The sequence below is a fragment of the Maniola jurtina genome, chromosome W (genome assembly GCF_905333055.1).
Source record: "Maniola jurtina chromosome W, ilManJurt1.1, whole genome shotgun sequence".
NCBI classification, from domain to species: Eukaryota; Metazoa; Arthropoda; class Insecta; order Lepidoptera; family Nymphalidae; genus Maniola; species Maniola jurtina.
Window position 1 is genome coordinate 6726367 of NC_060057.1, and position 18707 is coordinate 6745073.

General features: G+C 38.2%; 5 long non-coding RNA genes across 5 annotated transcripts; all 5 read left to right on the top strand.

Moving 5' to 3' along the window:
• The first annotated feature begins 315 nt into the window (after positions 1–315).
• LOC123879903 lies at positions 316–2996 on the top strand. The gene is made up of 3 exons (XR_006799096.1): positions 316–590; positions 1255–1384; positions 2961–2996. It is a non-coding gene; the product is annotated as an uncharacterized LOC123879903 (long non-coding RNA).
• Positions 2997–4141: 1145 nt separating this feature from the next.
• Positions 4142–6802, top strand: LOC123879904. The gene is made up of 3 exons (XR_006799097.1): positions 4142–4416; positions 5081–5210; positions 6767–6802. It is a non-coding gene; the product is annotated as an uncharacterized LOC123879904 (long non-coding RNA).
• A 1153-nt stretch (positions 6803–7955) lies between these two features.
• On the top strand, positions 7956–10616 carry LOC123879905. The gene is made up of 3 exons (XR_006799098.1): positions 7956–8230; positions 8895–9024; positions 10581–10616. It is a non-coding gene; the product is annotated as an uncharacterized LOC123879905 (long non-coding RNA).
• A 1153-nt stretch (positions 10617–11769) lies between these two features.
• Positions 11770–14430, top strand: LOC123879907. Its single transcript, XR_006799099.1, has 3 exons — positions 11770–12044; positions 12709–12838; positions 14395–14430. It is a non-coding gene; the product is annotated as an uncharacterized LOC123879907 (long non-coding RNA).
• Positions 14431–15583: 1153 nt separating this feature from the next.
• Positions 15584–18264, top strand: LOC123879908. Its single transcript, XR_006799100.1, has 3 exons — positions 15584–15858; positions 16523–16652; positions 18229–18264. It is a non-coding gene; the product is annotated as an uncharacterized LOC123879908 (long non-coding RNA).
• Positions 18265–18707: the final 443 nt, after the last annotated feature.

Here is an 18707-nt window from a genome sequence, read left to right on the forward strand (position 1 = left end):
GCATAGGTGAAGTGAAGCCAACATTTTAGTTCTTTACTCTCGAAAGCAGATACATTTTCCCCGTGTGGGCACATTCAAAATTCGCAATTAACCCGCATACAGTTCATTCGTCTCTTGCCGTCGAAGGTGGACAGTGGCCTCCGAATTCACACCACACTGGTATACAGAATTCAACTTTTTTTGTTTTATCATATTTTAAAACGGTTTCGGTTTCTTACTTATTGTATTTTGACGCCGCCGATTTCAGATCTACTCTAATTTTTTACAAAATGGTTTGGATTACTTAGTCAGAGATCTCAGACGGTCTAAAAAGCATCCGAACATGTGGCTCCTGGACTTAAAGAAACGATAACATCAGACACTTGTGTAACGGTGTATCGTTCTAACTACTCTCCAAACTCTGCAAAGTCAGCGTTGCGTGCCCGGGATCGAACCCCCGACTCCCTGAATAGGAAGGAAGCTATGTTTTAACAACTAAGCTATCACCGCTAGTTTACTTATTCCGTTTGCTGAATATTCCAGGCCTCATGAAAGGATGGAAGGTGCTAGAAGATTCCAGATCTGATTTCCACTGGAATAGACGGTAAACGGTAAGCATTTATTTTTTTTACTCATTTTTGCCTGCAAGTAGATTTGTTTTCTTCAAAATCACATAGGACCTCTTTTTCCGTGGAAAGAAGTATCCTACATAATACGTCTGCGCCAAATTTCCTCAAAATCGGTTCCTTCTGAACAATAATTTTGTATGGGACTTTTTCACCATACTTTCCGTGCGCGTAAAAGTCAAAAATTCTAGGTCATTAAAATTATAGAGAGAGCCGAACGTGGAAAACTGACTAGGGCACCCCAAAGGGCCGGTGAAAAAAATATGGCCACAGAACAAAAAAATTCGTCTCCATACGAAAATTTCCTTAATTTTCAAGAGGCTCTCCAGAACATTTTTGTATGGAACTCTTTTCCCTTCACTATTTATTTGTATGCGTAGAACTTATGGGTCTTCCTTTAGGAAAATTATGAAACATGAATGTTGAAAATTTAACAGAGTACCCCCAAGGGCCAAGATTAGTTATATCTAAAAATATCATTTGTAATAACAAATAGATAAAATAATAATATAAATATTATATAACATGTAACGCTTCGTCACAAAGTGTTTTTTACACATAAGAGGTCTTAATGTCGCAATGGCGATATGTCACATGCACATGTATGATGTTCCACATCTGCTAAAAAAAATTTCACAATAATTTCCAGATAAAGGACTTGATCATTGGAACCCAGCGTGCTCAATGGTACACTTCATCGAAAGGCTGTATGCTTCAGATGGCGCACGGGGTCGTGCGAGAGCTTACGAAACCAAACTCTTATGACGAGATGAAGGCGAGTAAGTATTTTATTTGTTTAATAAGTATAGAAAGAATTTTTGCAAAAAAGCAGCGTGGCGGATGGTGCTTCATCATCATTATCAGTGAGAATACTCGTAGTCTATTAGGCCAACTGTGGTTTGACTCTGAATATGAGGCTGACATTTTAACCACTAGGTTATCACTGCTCTTGGTGGTGAGTGCATTGTTATAGCCGCGCGAGGATCCTCTAGAATCTATCACGCCCGATGGAAAGTGATGATGTGGCCTAAGTTGAATATGAGGCAGATTTATGATATTGAATAGACTGAAAATGATAATCATTATCATCTCAATTCTCAACCTATCGCCGACCGATAGTACGCGACTGGTCCAGATGGCAATCCGGGTGCGGGCGACCGCTAGCGCTGTGCGGGTGGGCGTGCGGGGCGTCCCCCCGCATCCATACCTCGACCTGTCGCGAACTATACTGCTGAGTACGAGTTCCCTTTTAGAATGAGAAGGGATTAGGCTAGAGTCCATCACGCTGGCCCATTGCCAGTTGGCAGACTTCACGATGTTTTCCTTCATTTTGTCAAAGCAAGTGATATTTAATTTCTTAAAACGCACATAACTTCGAAAAGTTAACGGTAGATATGTCGCAGGTATATTGTCAAAGCCGTGATATTACAATCTCACTAGTGACATTATAATTAAACGGTAGACCGACAATCGACTTCATTTCTTACAATTGAACGGCTTGGTTTTAGTGTACCTACATAGTGATATTGTAAGGCAATGATATTTGGACAATTTTACTGGTCGTTAGATTGTGAGGCCGCCTCTGATTGGTCCCTTTCCGATGTCAATTTGGCAATCATAGAGTTATAAGTAAATAGACACGTTTAAAAAAATCGCAAACTTTATTGTATTACTATTATAGAATGTAACTAGCTGATGCCCGAGACTTTGTCCGCGTGGATTTAGATATTGAAAAATCCTGTAGGAACTCCTTGATTTTCCTAGATAAAAAGTAGCCTATGCCACTCTCCAGGTCTTTATCAGATTGCCCACTGCAATATTTTCGTAGCTCTATGTTGAAATCTTCTCGTGCCACAATCTCACACTGGTTTTCACTTGGTATATTAATGAATGTGAAGTTTCAATCACTTCCAAATGTTGACTATCACACATTTTAAAGAAATTTAATGAAAAAAAATAACAAAACACCATTTAAACAATAATTTTAGGCGGAAAATTTCGCACACGCTCCAATTGACCAATCAGAACGCTTGACGTCTCCCACTGCCAACTTCACTCATAATAATATACCTAGATTTTTCATAATGTCACTACATATAATGACCTTGTGAAATTACAATGACACTAAAACCAGGCCGACAAATATTGTAAGAAATGAAGTCAATTGACAATCTACCGTTTAATTATAATATCACTAGTGAGATTGTACGTATAATATCACGGCTTTGACAATATACCTGCGACAACAGATACATGCCCGGCATTGAACCCCCTCCCCCCACGAACAGGAGAAATACGTTATAACAACTAAGCTATCAGCGCTTGTTTACTAATTCCATTCGCTGAATATTCCAGGCCTCATGGTGGAAGGTGCTACAAGATTCCAGATCAGATTTCCATTAGAATAAATGAATGGTAAGCATTTTATTTTTACCTACTAGTTTTTGGCTGCGAGTAGATATTATTTTGTTTCTCTGAGGGCCGATTTTTCAATCGTCAAATAACTTTATCTGAGGAATTAATTTGAGGTTTGACAGTTTTTGTAAAGAAAATCTGTCGAAGCGTAAAAATTTATTGTATATTTTAATTAATATATGTATACTAATTTGTGAGAATAGTCGATACTAGAATTAATTTCTTAAACTGGACCCTTTCAAGTAAAGATTTTTATATAAACCTGTGAGGATGATACTGCCATTGTCGCAAGTAAAATACCATAAGCCTACGTGGTCGTATTAGTTTACAAATTGCGAAAAACCAAATTAAATTTGAATTTCGCGGGCAGGCCCGTCGCTTAAATTCGTGAATATTTTAGTGTACATTTTCTTTGATTTTCTTCCTACCCTGGTAGAGAACACGGCGCGCTATCTATCCAGCAACATCCGTCGTACATTAGCAACCTGTACAAGTGTACACTGTACAGTATGTATATATGTATGTATGTATGTATGTTTGTATACAGATTGTGTGTGTTCCACTATAGCGCCTAAACTACTGGGCCGATTTTGATGAATGAGGTGTCAATTGATTCATTGGCCCGGGTGACAAAGGCTATATTTTATACGAAAAAAAATTCACCTAGCGGATGTTACATGAAAAAAAGTGGGGGTCTCTAAAAATATTTTTTTGAAAACTCCCTACTCTTGTACTGAATAAGGGATATGCGAGTTTTTACAGGTAACAGTCGCTGAGCTTCTTAAAATATTATCTGCCTACATTAGGCATAGGTGAAGTGAAGCCAACATTTTAGTTCTTTACTCTCGAAAGCAGATACATTTTCCCCGTGTGGGCACATTCAAAATTCGCAATTAACCCGCATACAGTTCATTCGTCTCTTGCCGTCGAAGGTGGACAGTGGCCTCCGAATTCACACCACACTGGTATACAGAATTCAACTTTTTTTGTTTTATCATATTTTAAAACGGTTTCGGTTTCTTACTTATTGTATTTTGACGCCGCCGATTTCAGATCTACTCTAATTTTTTACAAAATGGTTTGGATTACTTAGTCAGAGATCTCAGACGGTCTAAAAAGCATCCGAACATGTGGCTCCTGGACTTAAAGAAACGATAACATCAGACACTTGTGTAACGGTGTATCGTTCTAACTACTCTCCAAACTCTGCAAAGTCAGCGTTGCGTGCCCGGGATCGAACCCCCGACTCCCTGAATAGGAAGGAAGCTATGTTTTAACAACTAAGCTATCACCGCTAGTTTACTTATTCCGTTTGCTGAATATTCCAGGCCTCATGAAAGGATGGAAGGTGCTAGAAGATTCCAGATCTGATTTCCACTGGAATAGACGGTAAACGGTAAGCATTTATTTTTTTTACTCATTTTTGCCTGCAAGTAGATTTGTTTTCTTCAAAATCACATAGGACCTCTTTTTCCGTGGAAAGAAGTATCCTACATAATACGTCTGCGCCAAATTTCCTCAAAATCGGTTCCTTCTGAACAATAATTTTGTATGGGACTTTTTCACCATACTTTCCGTGCGCGTAAAAGTCAAAAATTCTAGGTCATTAAAATTATAGAGAGAGCCGAACGTGGAAAACTTACTAGGGCACCCCAAAGGGCCGGTGAAAAAAATATGGCCACAGAACAAAAAAATTCGTCTCCATACGAAAATTTCCTTAATTTTCAAGAGGCTCTCCAGAACATTTTTGTATGGAACTCTTTTCCCTTCACTATTTATTTGTATGCGTAGAACTTATGGGTCTTCCTTCAGGAAAATTATGAAACATGAATGTTGAAAATTTAACAGAGTACCCCCAAGGGCCAAGATTAGTTATATCTAAAAATATCATTTGTAATAACAAATAGATAAAATAATAATATAAATATTATATAACATGTAACGCTTCGTCACAAAGTGTTTTTTACACATAAGAGGTCTTAATGTCGCAATGGCGATATGTCACATGCACATGTATGATGTTCCACATCTGCTAAAAAAAATTTCACAATAATTTCCAGATAAAGGACTTGATCATTGGAACCCAGCGTGCTCAATGGTACACTTCATCGAAAGGCTGTATGCTTCAGATGGCGCACGGGGTCGTGCGAGAGCTTACGAAACCAAACTCTTATGACGAGATGAAGGCGAGTAAGTATTTTATTTGTTTAATAAGTATAGAAAGAATTTTTGCAAAAAAGCAGCGTGGCGGATGGTGCTTCATCATCATTATCAGTGAGAATACTCGTAGTCTATTAGGCCAACTGTGGTTTGACTCTGAACACTAGGTTATCACTGCTCTTGGTGGTGAGTGCATTGTTATAGCCGCGCGAGGATCCTCTAGAATCTATCACGCCCGATGGAAAGTGATGATGTGGCCTAAGTTGAATATGAGGCAGATTTATAATATTGAATAGACTGAAAATGATAATCATTATCATCTCAATTCTCAACCTATCGCCGACCGATAGTACGCGACTGGTCCAGATGGCAATCCGGGTGCGGGCGACCGCTAGCGCTGTGCGGGTGGGCGTGCGGGGCGTCCCCCCGCATCCATACCTCGACCTGTCGCGAACTATACTGCTGAGTACGAGTTCCCTTTTAGAATGAGAAGGGATTAGGCTAGAGTCCATCACGCTGGCCCATTGCCAGTTGGCAGACTTCACGATGTTTTCCTTCATTTTGTCAAAGCAAGTGATATTTAATTTCTTAAAACGCACATAACTTCGAAAAGTTAACGGTAGATATGTCGCAGGTATATTGTCAAAGCCGTGATATTACAATCTCACTAGTGACATTATAATTAAACGGTAGACCGACAATCGACTTCATTTCTTACAATTGAACGGCTTGGTTTTAGTGTACCTACATAGTGATATTGTAAGGCAATGATATTTGGACAATTTTACTGGTCGTTAGATTGTGAGGCCGCCTCTGATTGGTCCCTTTCCGATGTCAATTTGGCAATCATAGAGTTATAAGTAAATAGACACGTTTAAAAAAATCGCAAACTTTATTGTATTACTATTATAGAATGTAACTAGCTGATGCCCGAGACTTTGTCCGCGTGGATTTAGATATTGAAAAATCCTGTAGGAACTCCTTGATTTTCCTAGATAAAAAGTAGCCTATGCCACTCTCCAGGTCTTTATCAGATTGCCCACTGCAATATTTTCGTAGCTCTATGTTGAAATCTTCTCGTGCCACAATCTCACACTGGTTTTCACTTGGTATATTAATGAATGTGAAGTTTCAATCACTTCCAAATGTTGACTATCACACATTTTAAAGAAATTTAATGAAAAAAAATAACAAAACACCATTTAAACAATAATTTTAGGCGGAAAATTTCGCACACGCTCCAATTGACCAATCAGAACGCTTGACGTCTCCCACTGCCAACTTCACTCATAATAATATACCTAGATTTTTCATAATGTCACTACATATAATGACCTTGTGAAATTACAATGACACTAAAACCAGGCCGACAAATATTGTAAGAAATGAAGTCAATTGACAATCTACCGTTTAATTATAATATCACTAGTGAGATTGTACGTATAATATCACGGCTTTGACAATATACCTGCGACAACAGATACATGCCCGGCATTGAACCCCCTCCCCCCACGAACAGGAGAAATACGTTATAACAACTAAGCTATCAGCGCTTGTTTACTAATTCCATTCGCTGAATATTCCAGGCCTCATGGTGGAAGGTGCTACAAGATTCCAGATCAGATTTCCATTAGAATAAATGAATGGTAAGCATTTTATTTTTACCTACTAGTTTTTGGCTGCGAGTAGATATTATTTTGTTTCTCTGAGGGCCGATTTTTCAATCGTCAAATAACTTTATCTGAGGAATTAATTTGAGGTTTGACAGTTTTTGTAAAGAAAATCTGTCGAAGCGTAAAAATTTATTGTATATTTTAATTAATATATGTATACTAATTTGTGAGAATAGTCGATACTAGAATTAATTTCTTAAACTGGACCCTTTCAAGTAAAGATTTTTATATAAACCTGTGAGGATGATACTGCCATTGTCGCAAGTAAAATACCATAAGCCTACGTGGTCGTATTAGTTTACAAATTGCGAAAAACCAAATTAAATTTGAATTTCGCGGGCAGGCCCGTCGCTTAAATTCGTGAATATTTTAGTGTACATTTTCTTTGATTTTCTTCCTACCCTGGTAGAGAACACGGCGCGCTATCTATCCAGCAACATCCGTCGTACATTAGCAACCTGTACAAGTGTACACTGTACAGTATGTATATATGTATGTATGTATGTATGTATGTATGTTTGTATACAGATTGTGTGTGTTCCACTATAGCGCCTAAACTACTGGGCCGATTTTGATGAATGAGGTGTCAATTGATTCATTGGCCCGGGTGACAAAGGCTATATTTTATACGAAAAAAAATTCACCTAGCGGATGTTACATGAAAAAAAGTGGGGGTCTCTAAAAATATTTTTTTGAAAACTCCCTACTCTTGTACTGAATAAGGGATATGCGAGTTTTTACAGGTAACAGTCGCTGAGCTTCTTAAAATATTATCTGCCTACATTAGGCATAGGTGAAGTGAAGCCAACATTTTAGTTCTTTACTCTCGAAAGCAGATACATTTTCCCCGTGTGGGCACATTCAAAATTCGCAATTAACCCGCATACAGTTCATTCGTCTCTTGCCGTCGAAGGTGGACAGTGGCCTCCGAATTCACACCACACTGGTATACAGAATTCAACTTTTTTTGTTTTATCATATTTTAAAACGGTTTCGGTTTCTTACTTATTGTATTTTGACGCCGCCGATTTCAGATCTACTCTAATTTTTTACAAAATGGTTTGGATTACTTAGTCAGAGATCTCAGACGGTCTAAAAAGCATCCGAACATGTGGCTCCTGGACTTAAAGAAACGATAACATCAGACACTTGTGTAACGGTGTATCGTTCTAACTACTCTCCAAACTCTGCAAAGTCAGCGTTGCGTGCCCGGGATCGAACCCCCGACTCCCTGAATAGGAAGGAAGCTATGTTTTAACAACTAAGCTATCACCGCTAGTTTACTTATTCCGTTTGCTGAATATTCCAGGCCTCATGAAAGGATGGAAGGTGCTAGAAGATTCCAGATCTGATTTCCACTGGAATAGACGGTAAACGGTAAGCATTTATTTTTTTTACTCATTTTTGCCTGCAAGTAGATTTGTTTTCTTCAAAATTACATAGGACCTCTTTTTCCGTGGAAAGAAGTATCCTACATAATACGTCTGCGCCAAATTTCCTCAAAATCGGTTCCTTCTGAACAATAATTTTGTATGGGACTTTTTCACCATACTTTCCGTGCGCGTAAAAGTCAAAAATTCTAGGTCATTAAAATTATAGAGAGAGCCGAACGTGGAAAACTTACTAGGGCACCCCAAAGGGCCGGTGAAAAAAATATGGCCACAGAACAAAAAAATTCGTCTCCATACGAAAATTTCCTTAATTTTCAAGAGGCTCTCCAGAACATTTTTGTATGGAACTCTTTTCCCTTCACTATTTATTTGTATGCGTAGAACTTATGGGTCTTCCTTCAGGAAAATTATGAAACATGAATGTTGAAAATTTAACAGAGTACCCCCAAGGGCCAAGATTAGTTATATCTAAAAATATCATTTGTAATAACAAATAGATAAAATAATAATATAAATATTATATAACATGTAACGCTTCGTCACAAAGTGTTTTTTACACATAAGAGGTCTTAATGTCGCAATGGCGATATGTCACATGCACATGTATGATGTTCCACATCTGCTAAAAAAAATTTCACAATAATTTCCAGATAAAGGACTTGATCATTGGAACCCAGCGTGCTCAATGGTACACTTCATCGAAAGGCTGTATGCTTCAGATGGCGCACGGGGTCGTGCGAGAGCTTACGAAACCAAACTCTTATGACGAGATGAAGGCGAGTAAGTATTTTATTTGTTTAATAAGTATAGAAAGAATTTTTGCAAAAAAGCAGCGTGGCGGATGGTGCTTCATCATCATTATCAGTGAGAATACTCGTAGTCTATTAGGCCAACTGTGGTTTGACTCTGAACACTAGGTTATCACTGCTCTTGGTGGTGAGTGCATTGTTATAGCCGCGCGAGGATCCTCTAGAATCTATCACGCCCGATGGAAAGTGATGATGTGGCCTAAGTTGAATATGAGGCAGATTTATAATATTGAATAGACTGAAAATGATAATCATTATCATCTCAATTCTCAACCTATCGCCGACCGATAGTACGCGACTGGTCCAGATGGCAATCCGGGTGCGGGCGACCGCTAGCGCTGTGCGGGTGGGCGTGCGGGGCGTCCCCCCGCATCCATACCTCGACCTGTCGCGAACTATACTGCTGAGTACGAGTTCCCTTTTAGAATGAGAAGGGATTAGGCTAGAGTCCATCACGCTGGCCCATTGCCAGTTGGCAGACTTCACGATGTTTTCCTTCATTTTGTCAAAGCAAGTGATATTTAATTTCTTAAAACGCACATAACTTCGAAAAGTTAACGGTAGATATGTCGCAGGTATATTGTCAAAGCCGTGATATTACAATCTCACTAGTGACATTATAATTAAACGGTAGACCGACAATCGACTTCATTTCTTACAATTGAACGGCTTGGTTTTAGTGTACCTACATAGTGATATTGTAAGGCAATGATATTTGGACAATTTTACTGGTCGTTAGATTGTGAGGCCGCCTCTGATTGGTCCCTTTCCGATGTCAATTTGGCAATCATAGAGTTATAAGTAAATAGACACGTTTAAAAAAATCGCAAACTTTATTGTATTACTATTATAGAATGTAACTAGCTGATGCCCGAGACTTTGTCCGCGTGGATTTAGATATTGAAAAATCCTGTAGGAACTCCTTGATTTTCCTAGATAAAAAGTAGCCTATGCCACTCTCCAGGTCTTTATCAGATTGCCCACTGCAATATTTTCGTAGCTCTATGTTGAAATCTTCTCGTGCCACAATCTCACACTGGTTTTCACTTGGTATATTAATGAATGTGAAGTTTCAATCACTTCCAAATGTTGACTATCACACATTTTAAAGAAATTTAATGAAAAAAAATAACAAAACACCATTTAAACAATAATTTTAGGCGGAAAATTTCGCACACGCTCCAATTGACCAATCAGAACGCTTGACGTCTCCCACTGCCAACTTCACTCATAATAATATACCTAGATTTTTCATAATGTCACTACATATAATGACCTTGTGAAATTACAATGACACTAAAACCAGGCCGACAAATATTGTAAGAAATGAAGTCAATTGACAATCTACCGTTTAATTATAATATCACTAGTGAGATTGTACGTATAATATCACGGCTTTGACAATATACCTGCGACAACAGATACATGCCCGGCATTGAACCCCCTCCCCCCACGAACAGGAGAAATACGTTATAACAACTAAGCTATCAGCGCTTGTTTACTAATTCCATTCGCTGAATATTCCAGGCCTCATGGTGGAAGGTGCTACAAGATTCCAGATCAGATTTCCATTAGAATAAATGAATGGTAAGCATTTTATTTTTACCTACTAGTTTTTGGCTGCGAGTAGATATTATTTTGTTTCTCTGAGGGCCGATTTTTCAATCGTCAAATAACTTTATCTGAGGAATTAATTTGAGGTTTGACAGTTTTTGTAAAGAAAATCTGTCGAAGCGTAAAAATTTATTGTATATTTTAATTAATATATGTATACTAATTTGTGAGAATAGTCGATACTAGAATTAATTTCTTAAACTGGACCCTTTCAAGTAAAGATTTTTATATAAACCTGTGAGGATGATACTGCCATTGTCGCAAGTAAAATACCATAAGCCTACGTGGTCGTATTAGTTTACAAATTGCGAAAAACCAAATTAAATTTGAATTTCGCGGGCAGGCCCGTCGCTTAAATTCGTGAATATTTTAGTGTACATTTTCTTTGATTTTCTTCCTACCCTGGTAGAGAACACGGCGCGCTATCTATCCAGCAACATCCGTCGTACATTAGCAACCTGTACAAGTGTACACTGTACAGTATGTATATATGTATGTATGTATGTATGTATGTATGTTTGTATACAGATTGTGTGTGTTCCACTATAGCGCCTAAACTACTGGGCCGATTTTGATGAATGAGGTGTCAATTGATTCATTGGCCCGGGTGACAAAGGCTATATTTTATACGAAAAAAAATTCACCTAGCGGATGTTACATGAAAAAAAGTGGGGGTCTCTAAAAATATTTTTTTGAAAACTCCCTACTCTTGTACTGAATAAGGGATATGCGAGTTTTTACAGGTAACAGTCGCTGAGCTTCTTAAAATATTATCTGCCTACATTAGGCATAGGTGAAGTGAAGCCAACATTTTAGTTCTTTACTCTCGAAAGCAGATACATTTTCCCCGTGTGGGCACATTCAAAATTCGCAATTAACCCGCATACAGTTCATTCGTCTCTTGCCGTCGAAGGTGGACAGTGGCCTCCGAATTCACACCACACTGGTATACAGAATTCAACTTTTTTTGTTTTATCATATTTTAAAACGGTTTCGGTTTCTTACTTATTGTATTTTGACGCCGCCGATTTCAGATCTACTCTAATTTTTTACAAAATGGTTTGGATTACTTAGTCAGAGATCTCAGACGGTCTAAAAAGCATCCGAACATGTGGCTCCTGGACTTAAAGAAACGATAACATCAGACACTTGTGTAACGGTGTATCGTTCTAACTACTCTCCAAACTCTGCAAAGTCAGCGTTGCGTGCCCGGGATCGAACCCCCGACTCCCTGAATAGGAAGGAAGCTATGTTTTAACAACTAAGCTATCACCGCTAGTTTACTTATTCCGTTTGCTGAATATTCCAGGCCTCATGAAAGGATGGAAGGTGCTAGAAGATTCCAGATCTGATTTCCACTGGAATAGACGGTAAACGGTAAGCATTTATTTTTTTTACTCATTTTTGCCTGCAAGTAGATTTGTTTTCTTCAAAATCACATAGGACCTCTTTTTCCGTGGAAAGAAGTATCCTACATAATACGTCTGCGCCAAATTTCCTCAAAATCGGTTCCTTCTGAACAATAATTTTGTATGGGACTTTTTCACCATACTTTCCGTGCGCGTAAAAGTCAAAAATTCTAGGTCATTAAAATTATAGAGAGAGCCGAACGTGGAAAACTTACTAGGGCACCCCAAAGGGCCGGTGAAAAAAATATGGCCACAGAACAAAAAAATTCGTCTCCATACGAAAATTTCCTTAATTTTCAAGAGGCTCTCCAGAACATTTTTGTATGGAACTCTTTTCCCTTCACTATTTATTTGTATGCGTAGAACTTATGGGTCTTCCTTCAGGAAAATTATGAAACATGAATGTTGAAAATTTAACAGAGTACCCCCAAGGGCCAAGATTAGTTATATCTAAAAATATCATTTGTAATAACAAATAGATAAAATAATAATATAAATATTATATAACATGTAACGCTTCGTCACAAAGTGTTTTTTACACATAAGAGGTCTTAATGTCGCAATGGCGATATGTCACATGCACATGTATGATGTTCCACATCTGCTAAAAAAAATTTCACAATAATTTCCAGATAAAGGACTTGATCATTGGAACCCAGCGTGCTCAATGGTACACTTCATCGAAAGGCTGTATGCTTCAGATGGCGCACGGGGTCGTGCGAGAGCTTACGAAACCAAACTCTTATGACGAGATGAAGGCGAGTAAGTATTTTATTTGTTTAATAAGTATAGAAAGAATTTTTGCAAAAAAGCAGCGTGGCGGATGGTGCTTCATCATCATTATCAGTGAGAATACTCGTAGTCTATTAGGCCAACTGTGGTTTGACTCTGAACACTAGGTTATCACTGCTCTTGGTGGTGAGTGCATTGTTATAGCCGCGCGAGGATCCTCTAGAATCTATCACGCCCGATGGAAAGTGATGATGTGGCCTAAGTTGAATATGAGGCAGATTTATAATATTGAATAGACTGAAAATGATAATCATTATCATCTCAATTCTCAACCTATCGCCGACCGATAGTACGCGACTGGTCCAGATGGCAATCCGGGTGCGGGCGACCGCTAGCGCTGTGCGGGTGGGCGTGCGGGGCGTCCCCCCGCATCCATACCTCGACCTGTCGCGAACTATACTGCTGAGTACGAGTTCCCTTTTAGAATGAGAAGGGATTAGGCTAGAGTCCATCACGCTGGCCCATTGCCAGTTGGCAGACTTCACGATGTTTTCCTTCATTTTGTCAAAGCAAGTGATATTTAATTTCTTAAAACGCACATAACTTCGAAAAGTTAACGGTAGATATGTCGCAGGTATATTGTCAAAGCCGTGATATTACAATCTCACTAGTGACATTATAATTAAACGGTAGACCGACAATCGACTTCATTTCTTACAATTGAACGGCTTGGTTTTAGTGTACCTACATAGTGATATTGTAAGGCAATGATATTTGGACAATTTTACTGGTCGTTAGATTGTGAGGCCGCCTCTGATTGGTCCCTTTCCGATGTCAATTTGGCAATCATAGAGTTATAAGTAAATAGACACGTTTAAAAAAATCGCAAACTTTATTGTATTACTATTATAGAATGTAACTAGCTGATGCCCGAGACTTTGTCCGCGTGGATTTAGATATTGAAAAATCCTGTAGGAACTCCTTGATTTTCCTAGATAAAAAGTAGCCTATGCCACTCTCCAGGTCTTTATCAGATTGCCCACTGCAATATTTTCGTAGCTCTATGTTGAAATCTTCTCGTGCCACAATCTCACACTGGTTTTCACTTGGTATATTAATGAATGTGAAGTTTCAATCACTTCCAAATGTTGACTATCACACATTTTAAAGAAATTTAATGAAAAAAAATAACAAAACACCATTTAAACAATAATTTTAGGCGGAAAATTTCGCACACGCTCCAATTGACCAATCAGAACGCTTGACGTCTCCCACTGCCAACTTCACTCATAATAATATACCTAGATTTTTCATAATGTCACTACATATAATGACCTTGTGAAATTACAATGACACTAAAACCAGGCCGACAAATATTGTAAGAAATGAAGTCAATTGACAATCTACCGTTTAATTATAATATCACTAGTGAGATTGTACGTATAATATCACGGCTTTGACAATATACCTGCGACAACAGATACATGCCCGGCATTGAACCCCCTCCCCCCACGAACAGGAGAAATACGTTATAACAACTAAGCTATCAGCGCTTGTTTACTAATTCCATTCGCTGAATATTCCAGGCCTCATGGTGGAAGGTGCTACAAGATTCCAGATCAGATTTCCATTAGAATAAATGAATGGTAAGCATTTTATTTTTACCTACTAGTTTTTGGCTGCGAGTAGATATTATTTTGTTTCTCTGAGGGCCGATTTTTCAATCGTCAAATAACTTTATCTGAGGAATTAATTTGAGGTTTGACAGTTTTTGTAAAGAAAATCTGTCGAAGCGTAAAAATTTATTGTATATTTTAATTAATATATGTATACTAATTTGTGAGAATAGTCGATACTAGAATTAATTTCTTAAACTGGACCCTTTCAAGTAAAGATTTTTATATAAACCTGTGAGGATGATACTGCCATTGTCGCAAGTAAAATACCATAAGCCTACGTGGTCGTATTAGTTTACAAATTGCGAAAAACCAAATTAAATTTGAATTTCGCGGGCAGGCCCGTCGCTTAAATTCGTGAATATTTTAGTGTACATTTTCTTTGATTTTCTTCCTACCCTGGTAGAGAACACGGCGCGCTATCTATCCAGCAACATCCGTCGTACATTAGCAACCTGTACAAGTGTACACTGTACAGTATGTATATATGTATGTATGTATGTATGTATGTATGTTTGTATACAGATTGTGTGTGTTCCACTATAGCGCCTAAACTACTGGGCCGATTTTGATGAATGAGGTGTCAATTGATTCATTGGCCCGGGTGACAAAGGCTATATTTTATACGAAAAAAAATTCACCTAGCGGATGTTACATGAAAAAAAGTGGGGGTCTCTAAAAATATTTTTTTGAAAACTCCCTACTCTTGTACTGAATAAGGGATATGCGAGTTTTTACAGGTAACAGTCGCTGAGCTTCTTAAAATATTATCTGCCTACATTAGGCATAGGTGAAGTGAAGCCAACATTTTAGTTCTTTACTCTCGAAAGCAGATACATTTTCCCCGTGTGGGCACATTCAAAATTCGCAATTAACCCGCATACAGTTCATTCGTCTCTTGCCGTCGAAGGTGGACAGTGGCCTCCGAATTCACACCACACTGGTATACAGAATTCAACTTTTTTTGTTTTATCATATTTTAAAACGGTTTCGGTTTCTTACTTATTGTATTTTGACGCCGCCGATTTCAGATCTACTCTAATTTTTTACAAAATGGTTTGGATTACTTAGTCAGAGATCTCAGACGGTCTAAAAAGCATCCGAACATGTGGCTCCTGGACTTAAAGAAACGATAACATCAGACACTTGTGTAACGGTGTATCGTTCTAACTACTCTCCAAACTCTGCAAAGTCAGCGTTGCGTGCCCGGGATCGAACCCCCGACTCCCTGAATAGGAAGGAAGCTATGTTTTAACAACTAAGCTATCACCGCTAGTTTACTTATTCCGTTTGCTGAATATTCCAGGCCTCATGAAAGGATGGAAGGTGCTAGAAGATTCCAGATCTGATTTCCACTGGAATAGACGGTAAACGGTAAGCATTTATTTTTTTTACTCATTTTTGCCTGCAAGTAGATTTGTTTTCTTCAAAATCACATAGGACCTCTTTTTCCGTGGAAAGAAGTATCCTACATAATACGTCTGCGCCAAATTTCCTCAAAATCGGTTCCTTCTGAACAATAATTTTGTATGGGACTTTTTCACCATACTTTCCGTGCGCGTAAAAGTCAAAAATTCTAGGTCATTAAAATTATAGAGAGAGCCGAACGTGGAAAACTGACTAGGGCACCCCAAAGGGCCGGTGAAAAAAATATGGCCACAGAACAAAAAAATTCGTCTCCATACGAAAATTTCCTTAATTTTCAAGAGGCTCTCCAGAACATTTTTGTATGGAACTCTTTTCCCTTCACTATTTATTTGTATGCGTAGAACTTATGGGTCTTCCTTTAGGAAAATTATGAAACATGAATGTTGAAAATTTAACAGAGTACCCCCAAGGGCCAAGATTAGTTATATCTAAAAATATCATTTGTAATAACAAATAGATAAAATAATAATATAAATATTATATAACATGTAACGCTTCGTCACAAAGTGTTTTTTACACATAAGAGGTCTTAATGTCGCAATGGCGATATGTCACATGCACATGTATGATGTTCCACATCTGCTAAAAAAAATTTCACAATAATTTCCAGATAAAGGACTTGATCATTGGAACCCAGCGTGCTCAATGGTACACTTCATCGAAAGGCTGTATGCTTCAGATGGCGCACGGGGTCGTGCGAGAGCTTACGAAACCAAACTCTTATGACGAGATGAAGGCGAGTAAGTATTTTATTTGTTTAATAAGTATAGAAAGAATTTTTGCAAAAAAGCAGCGTGGCGGATGGTGCTTCATCATCATTATCAGTGAGAATACTCGTAGTCTATTAGGCCAACTGTGGTTTGACTCTGAATATGAGGCTGACATTTTAACCACTAGGTTATCACTGCTCTTGGTGGTGAGTGCATTGTTATAGCCGCGCGAGGATCCTCTAGAATCTATCACGCCCGATGGAAAGTGATGATGTGGCCTAAGTTGAATATGAGGCAGATTTATGATATTGAATAGACTGAAAATGATAATCATTATCATCTCAATTCTCAACCTATCGCCGACCGATAGTACGCGACTGGTCCAGATGGCAATCCGGGTGCGGGCGACCGCTAGCGCTGTGCGGGTGGGCGTGCGGGGCGTCCCCCCGCATCCATACCTCGACCTGTCGCGAACTATACTGCTGAGTACGAGTTCCCTTTTAGAATGAGAAGGGATTAGGCTAGAGTCCATCACGCTGGCCCATTGCCAGTTGGCAGACTTCACGATGTTTTCCTTCATTTTGTCAAAGCAAGTGATATTTAATTTCTTAAAACGCACATAACTTCGAAAAGTTAACGGTAGATATGTCGCAGGTATATTGTCAAAGCCGTGATATTACAATCTCACTAGTGACATTATAATTAAACGGTAGACCGACAATCGACTTCATTTCTTACAATTGAACGGCTTGGTTTTAGTGTACCTACATAGTGATATTGTAAGGCAATGATATTTGGACAATTTTACTGGTCGTTAGATTGTGAGGCCGCCTCTGATTGGTCCCTTTCCGATGTCAATTTGGCAATCATAGAGTTATAAGTAAATAGACACGTTTAAAAAAATCGCAAACTTTATTGTATTACTATTATAGAATGTAACTAGCTGATGCCCGAGACTTTGTCCGCGTGGATTTAGATATTGAAAAATCCTGTAGGAACTCCTTGATTTTCCTAGATAAAAAGTAGCCTATGCCACTCTCCAGGTCTTTATCAGATTGCCCACTGCAATATTTTCGTAGCTCTATGTTGAAATCTTCTCGTGCCACAATCTCACACTGGTTTTCACTTGGTATATTAATGAATGTGAAGTTTCAATCACTTCCAAATGTTGACTATCACACATTTTAAAGAAATTTAATGAAAAAAAATAACAAAACACCATTTAAACAATAATTTTAGGCGGAAAATTTCGCACACGCTCCAATTGACCAATCAGAACGCTTGACGTCTCCCACTGCCAACTTCACTCATAATAATATACCTAGATTTTTCATAATGTCACTACATATAATGACCTTGTGAAATTACAATGACACTAAAACCAGGCCGACAAATATTGTAAGAAATGAAGTCAATTGACAATCTACCGTTTAATTATAATATCACTAGTGAGATTGTACGTATAATATCACGGCTTTGACAATATACCTGCGACAACAGATACATGCCCGGCATTGAACCCCCTCCCCCCACGAACAGGAGAAATACGTTATAACAACTAAGCTATCAGCGCTTGTTTACTAATTCCATTCGCTGAATATTCCAGGCCTCATGGTGGAAGGTGCTACAAGATTCCAGATCAGATTTCCATTAGAATAAATGAATGGTAAGCATTTTATTTTTACCTACTAGTTTTTGGCTGCGAGTAGATATTATTTTGTTTCTCTGAGGGCCGATTTTTCAATCGTCAAATAACTTTATCTGAGGAATTAATTTGAGGTTTGACAGTTTTTGTAAAGAAAATCTGTCGAAGCGTAAAAATTTATTGTATATTTTAATTAATATATGTATACTAATTTGTGAGAATAGTCGATACTAGAATTAATTTCTTAAACTGGACCCTTTCAAGTAAAGATTTTTATATAAACCTGTGAGGATGATACTGCCATTGTCGCAAGTAAAATACCATAAGCCTACGTGGTCGTATTAGTTTACAAATTGCGAAAAACCAAATTAAATTTGAATTTCGCGGGCAGGCCCGTCGCTTAAATTCGTGAATATTTTAGTGTACATTTTCTTTGATTT